We start from the raw sequence: 12,050 nt of genomic DNA on the forward strand, positions 1-12,050 counted from the left end.
TGAGCGCTCTTTTTCCCATAGTTGGGTCCTTTGAGGGAGGCGCTCAGCACAACGAACCAGGCAATCGGACTATAATGCTTGAACACTCTCACTTAGCCATAGAACTTTATAATTTTAAATTTCGGCAAAGCCCCTAGTTCAGAAGACCGAGTTCGGGGCGCTATCCATGCCTTGGCCGGACAAAATCTGGCTCCTCGCTCGAAGCGGCATAAGTCTTTAGGGACTCGAAAAACCTCTCGAACAGCGACCGGTCTCTCGCCTCATCATGACAGTCAGTTTTAGCTTTCTCCACCGAGGTGCTTAACCCAGCTCAACCGGGGCACAATCGCAGTGGTTCTCCTAGTGCTACCTTAGCCGATATAGCGGAACGTAAGGCACCAAAACATAGGAGCCGGGCAAACCCAACCGTTGACCCAAATCATGATTCAGAGCCGATGCATATAGTGCTATAAGTTCAGGGTGCCGCACTTGTGAAAGTGTACGGACTTCTCACACCATATTAAAGGGTACTGAAGCCCCTGGCGTACTTGCCGTACCACAGTGTACGGGTGCAACATGTCATTAATGAACATATATAAAAGAGAGTAATGCAGAAAATAGACAAAAGCTATGCATTGTTTATAGAGAGGCTATTTATCAAAGCTGAACGATACAAGGAGTGCGATAAGCAAAAAGATATTTGGAATATTCAGTATGTCCTGACCAGGGGCAGGCCGCGGAATTGTATTTAAAACAGGTATACCGCTCGTAACAGAGACCACCTGGGAGTTCCATAATGCGGCATGGCTTGTCTGCCTCCCTGGATCTTGCATCGTTTGTGCGGCAGTCGAATTGCCGAACAGGTCGTCCGAAGTATGGAGTCCTGAAAGTAAGAAAAAATTAAGAAAAGAATCCGGCAGCCCCTAGTATGTTTTAAGCCGTATTTTGGGCGTGCCGTTATTGTGCCCCTTCCCCTGTGCCCATGGTATTTCAAGGGCGTAGTTATGTAGGTGAGGTACTGGTTTCGCTATGTCGCGAAAGCTGGGGTTGGGGCCGCATTGCTACGCTTGCTCTGGGTGTGCCAGGCTGTTCTGTTGTGGGTTACTCCGGGTGCGCTTGGCAGTGTCTGACTTTTTAATGGCCGGACTGGAGAATTGCCTGAGAAGGCTACTATGTACCTCCGCTGCGAGAGCCGCCATATGCTCCTCCGTATGGAGGGAGCGTTCGGTGTTTCCATTGACCGTAATTACTCCTCGAGGGCCTGGCATCTTGAGCTTGAGATATGCATAGTGCAGCACCGCATTGAATTTTGCGAATGCGGTTCGTCCGAGCAGGGCATGATAGCCACTGTGAAACGGGACTATATCAAAGATTAACTCTTCGCTTTGGAAATTGTCCGGGGATCCGAAGACCACGTCATGTGTTACTGAGCCTGTACAGTTGGCTTCTACACCTGGTATAACGCCTTTAAAGGTCATTCTTGTGGGCTTAATCCTTGAGGGATCTATGCCCATTTTCCGCACTGTATCCTGATAAAGCAGGTTCAGGCTACTGCCGCCGTCCATGAGGACTCTTGTGAGATGAAATCCGTCGATGATTGGGTCGAGAACCAATGCGGCGAAGCCGCCATGACGGATGCTAGTGGGATGGTCCCTTCGATCAAAAGTGATCGGGCAGGAGGACCATGGGTTGAACTTTGGGGTGACTGGCTCTATCGCGTATACGTCCCGTAGCGCACGCTTCCGCTCCCGCTTGGGAATGTGGGTTGCGTATATCATGTTCACAGTCCGCACTTGTGGGGGAAAGCCCTTCTGTCCATTGTTGTTCGGCGGCTTGGGCTCCTCGTCGTCGCTGTGCAGCCCCTTGTCTCTGTTTTCGGCCCTTAACTTGCCTGCCTGCTTGAACAGCCAACAATCCCTGTTAATGTGATTGGCTTGCCTTTCGGGGGTGCCATGTATCTGGCACAAGCGATCGAGTATTTGGTCCAAACTGGACGGGCCCTGAGTATTCTTTTTGAATGGCTTTTTCCGCTGACTGGATTTATAGCCTTTGAATCCGGCATTGACTGTCGTGTCTTCATTGCTGTCGCTGTTAACGCGGCATTTTTGCTTATTCCGACGTGTCCTGCCACTTTTGTCCTTGGTATCCGAATTACCAGGGTTCTTTGATAAGTTGTTACTGCGAGCTAGCCAGCTGTCTTCTCACGGGCAAAAGCGGGTCATGAGTGTCGTGAGGGCTGCCATGGATTTCGGCTTTTCCTATCCCAGGTGCTGGGCAAGCCATTCGTCGCAGATATTATGCTTGAAGGCTGCTAGGGCCTCTGCGTCCGGACAGTCGACTATCTGGTTTTTCTTTGTTAGGAACCGTGTCCAGAATTGTCTGGCCGATTCTTCTGGCTGCTGAATTATGTGGCTTAAGTCGTCGGCATCCGGCGGTCGCACGTAAGTGCCCTGGAAGTTGTCGAGGAATGCGGCTTCCAGGTCCTCCCAAGAACCGATTGAGTCTGCTGGCAAGCTGTTAAGCCAATGTCGGGCCGGCCCTTTAAGTTTGAGTGGGAGGTATTTGATGGCGTGTAGATCATCGCCGCGTGCCATGTGGATGTGAAGGAGATAGCCCTCGATCCATACCGCCGGGTCTGTTGTGCCATCGTATGATTCGATGTTTACGGGTTTGAAACCCTCTGGGATTTTATGATCCATTACTTCATTCGTGAAGCATAGCGGGTGTGCGGCGCCTCTGTACTGGGCTATATCACGACGCAGCTCGAAAGAGCTATGTCTGTTGTGTTCGGCCCGGCCGGATTTGTTGTATCCGGCGTGAAGATCATTATCACATGCTGTAGGGCACCTGCGCGATCCGTAGATCGATCTTGTTTGTCTTGCCTTATCCTCCAGTATGTCTCGCAGGTCGGGCGCATTTTCCCGTGCCTTAGTTGAGCGGCGTCGGGGCATGACTTGGGTGGAGGGCCGAGAGGCCTCTCTGTCGCGGCCGCGAGGTGGCCGGTCTGCCATGTCATGCGTTGGTGATGTAGGTGCTTCCTCCTCTGATTGGGGTAGCGGCCTGCGCTTCGGGTAACTCTTGGAGGGGCGTTCGAGTTCATACTCTTCGGCCGTAAGGACTTCAGTCCATCTGTTAGCTAGCAAATCTTGGGCAGCTTTAAGCTGTTGCTGCTTTTTCTTGAGGCTGGTTGCCGTGGCTAAAAGCCTGTGTTTAAAACGCTCTTGTTCGGCGGGGTCTGATGGTATGACGAATTCGTCGTCATCGAGGCTTGCCTCGTCTTCGGAGGGAGGCGTATAGTTATCATCCTCGACCTCTCGATCTGCCGCTCTCTCCTAAGGGCTGGCTTCTCCATCTTCCTGTGCCGAATCTTGCTGAGGTGGGTGTTCTTCGGCGCTATCCGGGGTAGTATTGTCTCCCGTGCCGGAATCACCGTTTTTATTTTGGCAGGATTTAGAGCGGCACTGCTGACGCCGGCGCTTTGGCTGTTTCTTGGGGGCGTTATCCCCCACTGTTCCATAGCCATCTCCATATTTTGGAGTATCCACCATATATATGTCATATGACGAGGTGGCCTTCCAGTGCCCTACAGGTGCTGGTTCCTGTTCATCTCCTACATCGTCGTCCATGCCGTCGATGTCTTCGGAGCTGAAGTCAAGCATGTCGGTTAGATCGTCGACGGTGGCTACAAAGTGGGTGGTGGGTGGGCTTTGAATTTCCTCATCGTCCGTATTCCACCCTCGCTGACCGTAGTCCGGCCAGGGCTCTCCTGATAAAGAGAGAGACTTAAGAGAATTCAGGATGTCGCCAAAAGGCGAATGCTGAAAGATGTCTGCGGCGGTGAACTCCATTATCGGCGCCCAATCGGATTCGATTGGCAGGGGCGCAGGGGGTTCGGAGTCCGGGGAGGAGTCCGGATCCTCGGAGTCACGGGTAGTGCAGAGTGCGGGGCTAGCGTTCGGCTTGATCGCCTCTGAGATCGCAGCCCCTGAGGCAGCATCCAACCGCTGTTCCTCGATTGGCGCAGTAGCTCCGAATCAATGGTCGAAATCGATGCGTATGCGGCCTCCAAGGCGCTGTTCGGCGGCAGAGCTATATCATGCCCATCGAGACAGTGCGGCGCTTGGCTGTGGCCCGAATCCGTCGAAGATCAAATCTCCGTGGATGTCAGCCGTGTAGTTTAGGCTTCCAAACCTGACCTAATGGCCAGGGGCATAGCTTTCGATCTGCTCCAGGTGGCCGAGTGAATTGGCCCGCAGAGCGAAGGCGCCGAAAACGAAGATCTGTCCGGGGAGAAAAGTTTCACCCTGGGCCATATCGTTGTTGATGATCAAAGGAGCCATCGGGCCTAAAGGCGACGACACAGAGGAACTCTCAATGAAAGCACCAATGTCGGTGTCAAAACCGGCGGATCTCGGGTAGGGGGTCCCGAACTGTGCGTCTAGGCCGGATGGTAACAGGAGGCAGGGAACACTTTGTTTTACCCAGGTTCGGGCCCTCTCGATGGAGGTAATACCCTACTCCTGCTTGATTAATATTGATGATATAGGTAGTACAAGAGTAGATCCACCACGAGATCAAGGAGGCTAAACCCTAGAAGCTAGCCTATGGTATGATTGTTGTGTATGGAGTTGATTGCCTACGGACTACAACCCTCCGGTTTATATAGACAACGGATAGGGTTAGGGTTACATAAAGTCGGTTACAATGGTAGGAGATCTTGAATATCCGCATCACCAAGCTTGCCTTCCACGCCAAGGAAAGTCCCATCCGGACACGGGACGAAGTCTTCAATCTTGTATCTTCATAGTCCAGGAGTCCGGCTGAAGGTATAGTCCGGCTACCCAAACACCCCCTAATCCAGGACTCCTTCATTCATGATCAAGTTGTTTAAAATTCATAATATCGTTTCTAAGAGAGATGATCTTAGCGGGAGGAAAATACTTAGAGATAAAAGCATCTTTGCACTTATTCCATGAATCAATACTATTTTTAGGTAAAGGCGAAAAGCAAGCTTTAGCACGATCTCTAAGCAAAAAAGGAAATATCTTCAATTTAACAATATCATTATCGACATCTTTCTTCTTTTGCATGTCACAAAAATCAACGAAGCTATTAAGATGGGTAGCGGCATCTTCACTAGGAAGGCTGGAGAACGGATCTTTCATGACAAGATTCAACAAAGCAGTATTAATTTCACAAGATTCAGCATCGGTAAGAGGAGAAATTGGAGTGCTAAGGAAATCATTATTGTTGGTGTTGGTGAAGTCACACAATTTAGTATTATCTTGAGCCATCGCGACAAACAAGCAAACTAACACATGAGCAAACAAAAGGCAAACTGGCAAAAAGGCAAACGGAGAAAGAGAGGGAGGATAGAGAGAGAGAGAGGGCGAATAAAACGGCAAGGGTGAATTGGGGGGAGAGGAAAACGAGAGGCAAATGGCAAATAATGTAATGCGGGAGATAGGGATTGTGATGGGTACTTGGTATGTTGACTTTTGCGCAGACTCCCTGGCAACGGTGCCAGAAATTCTTCTTGCTACCTCTTGAGCACTTTGTTGGATTTCCCCGAAGAGGAAGGGATGATGCAGCAAAGTAGCGTAAGTATTTCCCTCAGTTTTTGAGAACCAAGGTATCAATCCAGTAGGAGGCTACGCCCGAGTCCCTCGTACCTACACAAAAACAATAGCTCAATGCAACCAACGCGCTTAGGGGTTGTCAATCCCTTCAGGTCACTTACGAAAGTGAGATCTGATAGAGATGATAAATAATATTTTTGGTATAGAGATGCAAAGTAAATAAAGTAAAAGTAAAGAAATAATAAAGTGATGGAGATTGATATGATGAGAAAGAGACTCGGGGGCCATAGGTTTCACTAGTGGCATCTCTCAAGAGCATAAGTATTCTACAGTGGGTGAACAAATTACTGTTGAGCAATTGACAGAATTGAGCATAGTTATGAGAATATCTAGGTATGATCATGTATATAGGCATCACGTCCTAGACAAGTAGACCGAAACGATTTTGCATCTACTACTATTACTCCACTCATCGACCGCTATCCCAGCATGCATCTAGAGTATTAAGTTAAAAACAGAGTAACGCCTTAAGCAAGATGACATGATGTAGAGGGATAGTTTCATGCAATATGATAAAAACGCCCATCTTGTTATCCTTGATGGCAACAATACAATACGTGCCTTGCTGCCCCTTCTGTCACTGGGAAAGGACACCGCAACATTGAACCCAAAGCTAAGCACTTCTCACATGGCAAGAACAACCAATCTAGTAGGCCAAACCAAACTGATAATTCGAAGAGACTTCAAAAGATAACTAATCATACATAAAAGAATTCAGAGAAGATTCAAATATTATTCATAGACAGACTTGATCATAAACCCACAATTCATCGGTCTCAACAAACACACCGCAAAAAGAAGATTACATCGAATAGATCTCCACGAGAGAGGGGGAGAACATTGTATTGAGATCCAAAAAGAGAGAAGAAGCCATCTAGCTACTAGATATGGACCCGTAGGTCTGAAGTAAACTACTCACACTTCATCGGAGGGGCTTGGATGATGATGTAGAAGCCCTCCGTGATCGATGCCCGCTTCGGCCGAGCTCCGGAACAGGCTCCAAGATGGGATCTCGTGGATACAGAAAGTTGCGGTGGTGGAATTAGGTTTTTGGCTCCGTCCCCGATCGTTTGGGGGTACGTGGATATATATAGGAGGAAGAAGTATGTCGGTGGAGCTTCAAGGGGCCCACGAGGCAGGGGGCGCGCCCCCTACCCTCATGACCACCTCGTGGCTTCCTTGACGGAGGGTCCAAGTCTCCTAGATCTTATCTGATGAGAAAATCACGTTTCCAAAGGTTTCATTCCGTTTGGACTCCGTTTGATATTCCTTTTCTTTGAAACCCTAAAACAGGCAAAAAACAACAATTCTGGGCTAGGCCTCTGGTTAATAGGCTAGTCCCAAAAATAATATAAAAGTGGAAAATAAAGCCCAATTATGTCTAAAATAGTAGATAATATAGAATGGAGCAATCAAAAATTATAGATACGTTGGAGACGTATCAGCGGTCCTGGTAATGAACTCCTGAGCGCTGGGCGCTCCTTGTGTTGTGTCCTCCTGAGGGTGACGTGCCACAAAGCACGCCTCCAGATGGTGCCCGAGCGCCTCCCTCGTGATGTTGGCGAGGTCCGAGGCCCTCCAGAAGAGAGCCCCGAAGCCCTGCCCGAGAAAGGCATCGGGCACGCTTTCCTATGCAATGGAGGGAGGCACCCCAGGTGTGGGCGCCGATCCGGTCGTGGAGCGACTTGAAGCGCCGCTTGCCTGAGGCCCTGCACGGAGCAGCTGCTTCTTCTTCTTGGGGGTGGCCTTAGGAGGGCGCTCGCCCTTGCTGTCGGGGTCGTCGATTGCTGCAGCTTGGAAGGCACGCTCGAGGGAGCACACCGCATCTCTTTATTCGGACGGGACCGTGGTGACTCCGCCGCTTCCTGGCATCTTGAGAACATTGTAGCCGTGATGGGTCACCGCCATAAACTTGGCCGGGGCTGGGTACCCGAGGATTGCATTGTATGGCAGACGGATGTGGGTGACGTCGAAGTCGATGAGCTCGGTTCGGTAGTTGTCGCGCTCTCCAAAGGTGACGGGGAGGCGGACCTGCCTGATCGGGGTGGTGGAGCCGTCGATCACTCCTGAGAAAGGCTTGGTGGGCTAAAGCTGATCATACGGCACTTGGAGGTTGTCGAACGTGTCGATGGACATGACGTTGAGCCCTGCGCCGCCATCGATGAGAGCTCTTGGTAACTTGCACGTTGCTAATGACTGGTGAACAGAGCATCGGGAGGGCGCCGGCGGTAGCCGCGCACTTGAGCTGATCTGCCGAGCTGAAACGTGATGGCGCACTTGGACCATCTGAGCGGGCGTGGCCTCGAGCTTGGGGAGGACTGCATTCACTTCACGAGCGAACTGTTTGTACGCTGTGAGGCTGGGGCTTGAGCTCCGTCCCAAGATGCAGGCGATGGCACGCGGCTCCTGGAAGCCCCCAGCCCCCTCGTCCTGATGGTGGTCGTCATTCCTTCTTGGTGGTGGCGGTAGTGGAGGGAGACCGGTTGCCCTGAGGACGATCCTCACGAGGCTGATCCCTCCAGGCGCCCTCGCGAGACTGATCCTGCCAGCGGTCCTCACGAGGCCGGTCGCGCCACTCCTGGCGCAGGCCACGGTCATCCTAGCATCCGCCACCACGTCCTCCTCCTCGGTCGTAGCCCCGGTCGTTGCGCTCGGGGCGTCGACCGAAGCGTCCTTCTCGAATGGCTCTGAGCTCTTGACAGTCGCTGGTGTTGTGGCTATGCAGGTTATGGAAGGCGCAGCGGTCGGCTGCTCTTGGATGACTCGGGCGTCCTGCCGTGCTTTGTGTCCGGCTCCGCCGCGAGCACGGCTGCTCCCTTGCGCTTCACGTCTTTGGCCTTGGCTTTCTTCCCTCCGGGTCCGCAGCCGGGAGCTCGAGGAGGGAGAGGCGCCTCCTCATCTTGACGGTCGCCAGGATGCCATCGGAGAACGCGGAGATGATGGCCTCGTCCGTCACCTTGGGGATCTTGAGGCGAACGTTGTTGAAGCGCTGGATGTACTTGGAGGGTCTCTCCTGGTTGTTGCTTGACGCGGCGTAGGTCACCCGCAGCCGGTGGGCGGTCGCGAGTGCCCTGGAAGTTGGCAACGAAACGGTCGCGCATCTCGTTCCAGGAGGAGATCGAGCCTGGAGGCAGGTTCAGGAGCCAGGAGCGGGCACCATCCTTGAGAGCCATGGGGAACCAGTTCGCCATGACTTTCGTCGTATTGGCCGCCTCGATGCTCAGCTCGTAGAGCTGCAGGAACTCCGCAGGGTCGGGGGTGCCGTCATAGCGAGGAGGCAGATCCGGCTTGAACTTGCCCAGCCAAGCGACGCTACGCAGCTCAGGGGTGAAGGCGCGGCAGCCTGCCGTGGTCACCGGGACTCTGTGCTAGTGGAGAACTTGTCCTTGATGGGGTCTGCACACCGCCGCCGCAGGCAGCACGCGGTCTTGCCGTGGTGGCGCAGGGAGCGCCGGGGCATTTTCTCTCAGTCGAGGGACTTCTTGGCAGCTTCTTTCTTGTTGCGCGGGCGCCGGACGAGGAAGGTCACGCCGTCTTGGGGCACATGTGGTGGAGAGCCGCTCGATGGGCCACGCCGCCCGCGGCTGGCGGAGGGCGAGGCAGCGAGAGGGACGGCGCAAGGGAGCCCCCTGCGGCGCTGGCAAGCTCGGCGATGCGGTCGAGCCAGTCCTCGTAGAGGTCGTCAACGAGGCGGTAGAGCAGGAGCTCGCGCGCCATGCATAGAGCAGCCTGCGCGTCCACGGGAGCGCGACGAGCGTGGGATGACGAACCGGCTGGGGTCAGCGATGGAGCGGCGGTGCGTCCGTCCCGCCGCACCGAGGGGTGCAGCGAGATGCTTGCTTCTCGTTCCCTGCCGGGCCGGTGGCGGCATTGGCAGCAGGCGACAGAGAACGACGGGGTGGCCTACCGACGGGAGCCGTCTTAGCAATGCGGGCGGTAAGGGCAGCCCGGCACTCATCGTGAGCGGCGAAGCGTCCGCCATGGGGACGATGAAGCAACGAGACGCAGAGCGACGGAAGGGAAGCTTTGGCGCACCCCTACCTGGCGCGCCAAATGTCGGATCTCGGGTTCCGGCAAAACCCTAAAGGTTCAAACACTGGGGTGCGCGCGAAGATCTCCCCCTACCGATCCATGTTCTATCTTCGCCATGATCTCAAGGGATAACTCAAAGAACTCGCAACACAAAGGACACAAGATTTATACTGGTTCGGGCCACCGTTGTGGTGTAATACCCTACTCCAGTGTGGTGTGGTGGATTGCCTCTTGGGCTAAGGGTGAACAGTACAAGGGGAAGAACAGCCTCCTGAGGCGAGGTGCTCTTGTGCTTGGTGGGTGTGAGGATGAACTGAATGAGTCCCAGCCTCCCCTACTGTGGTGGCTAATCCTATTTATAGAGGCCCTGGTCCTCTCCCCAAATATTGAGCGGGAAGGGAGCCAACAACGACCAATTTGAAAGGGGAGAGCTAGTACAGCTTATCCTGACAAAAGCAGTCTTCGCCTACAAAAGGCTCTGGTGGTGACGCCGCCTTGGGCTCCATGGTGACCTCCATCTTGCTGTCCTGCTGATCTTGGTCTCGTTGCACTGATATGGAAACCTTTGCTTGATGCCTCGGTACTCCGCGCCTGCGCTTGCTTCCTTAGCACCAAAGAGGAAACAAGGACACTATGCGCGCTGGCGCCCACGAGGCGCTTGCCTGATCTTGATCGTCATGGCTCATGTCATTGGAACCTGGCGAGGTTTGCCTTGCCTTGAACTCTCCGCCCCTCGCGAGCCTGGTGAGGGCGCTCCCTAGGAGGTCTTGTGTCGTCCGCCTCGCGAGGCTTGGCCCCTCGCGAGGGTCTTGAGCGCTTGTTGGTGAAGATGGGCCGTACGGGCCCGCTCACAGAGCTATGCCGTGGGCAGCAGGCAGGCAAGTCTGGGGACCCCCGTTCCCTGAACACCGACAAAGTTCTCCTTCTTCCATTCGCCCTTCTTCTTGAAACTAGTGGTCTTGTTGACCATCAACACTTGATGCTCCTTCTTGATTTCTACCTCCGCAGCCATTAGCATCGCGAAGAGCTCGGGAATTGTCTTCTCCATCCCTTGCATATTATAGTTCATCATGAAGCTTTTTTAGCTTGGTGGCAGTGATTGAAGAACTCTATCAATGACACTATCATCAGGAAGATTAACTCCCAATTGAGTCAAGTGGTTGTGGTACCTAGACATTCTGAGTATATGTTCACTGACAGAACTATTCTCCTCCATCTTGCAGCTATAGAACTTATTGGAGACTTCATATCTCTCAATTCGGGCATTTGCTTGAAATATTAACTTCAATTCCTGGAACATCTCATATCCTCCATGACATTCAAAACGTTGTTGAAGTCCTGATTCTAAGCCGTAAAGCATGGCACACTGCACTATCGAGTAGTCATCACCTTTGCTCTACCAGATGTTCATAACATCCGGAGTTGCTCGTGCAGCGGGCTTTGCACCTAGCGGTGCTTCCAGGACGTAATTCTTCTGTGCAGCAATGAGGATAATCCTCAAGTTACGGACCCAATCCATGTAGTTGCTACCATAATCTTTCAACTTATCTTTCTCTAGGAACGCATTAAAATTCAAAGGAACAGTAGCATGGGCCATTTATCTACAACAACATAGACATGCAAAATACTATCAGGTACTAAGTTCATGATAAATTAAGCTTCAATTAATCATATTACTTAAGAACTCCCACTTAGATAGATATCGCTTCTAGTCATCTAAATGATCACGTGATCCATATCAACTAAACCATGTCCGATCATCACGTGAGATGGAGAAGTTTTCAATGGTGAACATCACTATGTTGATCATATATACGATATGATTCACGCTCGACCTTTTGGTCTCAGTGTTCCAAGGCCATATCTGCATATGCTAGGCTCATCAAGTTTAACCTGAGTATTCTGCTTGTCCAAAACTGGCTTGCACCCGTTGTATGTGAACATAGAGCTTATCACACCCGATCATCACGTGGTGTCTCGGCACAATGAACTATAGCAACGGTGCATACTTAGGGAGAAGACTTATAGCTTGAAATTTAGTGAGAGATCATCTTATAATGCTACCATCGTACTAAGCAAAATAAGATGCATAAAAGATAAACATCACATGCAATCAATATAAGTGATATGATATGGCCATCATCATCTTGTGCCTTTGATCTCCATCTCCAAAGCACCGTCATGATCACCATCGTCACCGGCTTGACACCTTGATCTCCATCGTAGCATCATTGTCGTCTCGCCAACTATTGCTTCTACGACTATCGCTACCGCTTAGTGATAAAGTAAAGCAATTACATGGCGATTGCATTTCATACAATAAAGTGACAACCATATGGCTCCTGGCAGTTGCCGATAACTTTGTTACAAAACATGATCATCTCATACAACAATTTATAT

This window comes from Triticum urartu, chromosome 6 (assembly GCF_003073215.2).
Source record: "Triticum urartu cultivar G1812 chromosome 6, Tu2.1, whole genome shotgun sequence".
Taxonomy (NCBI): Eukaryota; Viridiplantae; Streptophyta; class Magnoliopsida; order Poales; family Poaceae; genus Triticum; species Triticum urartu.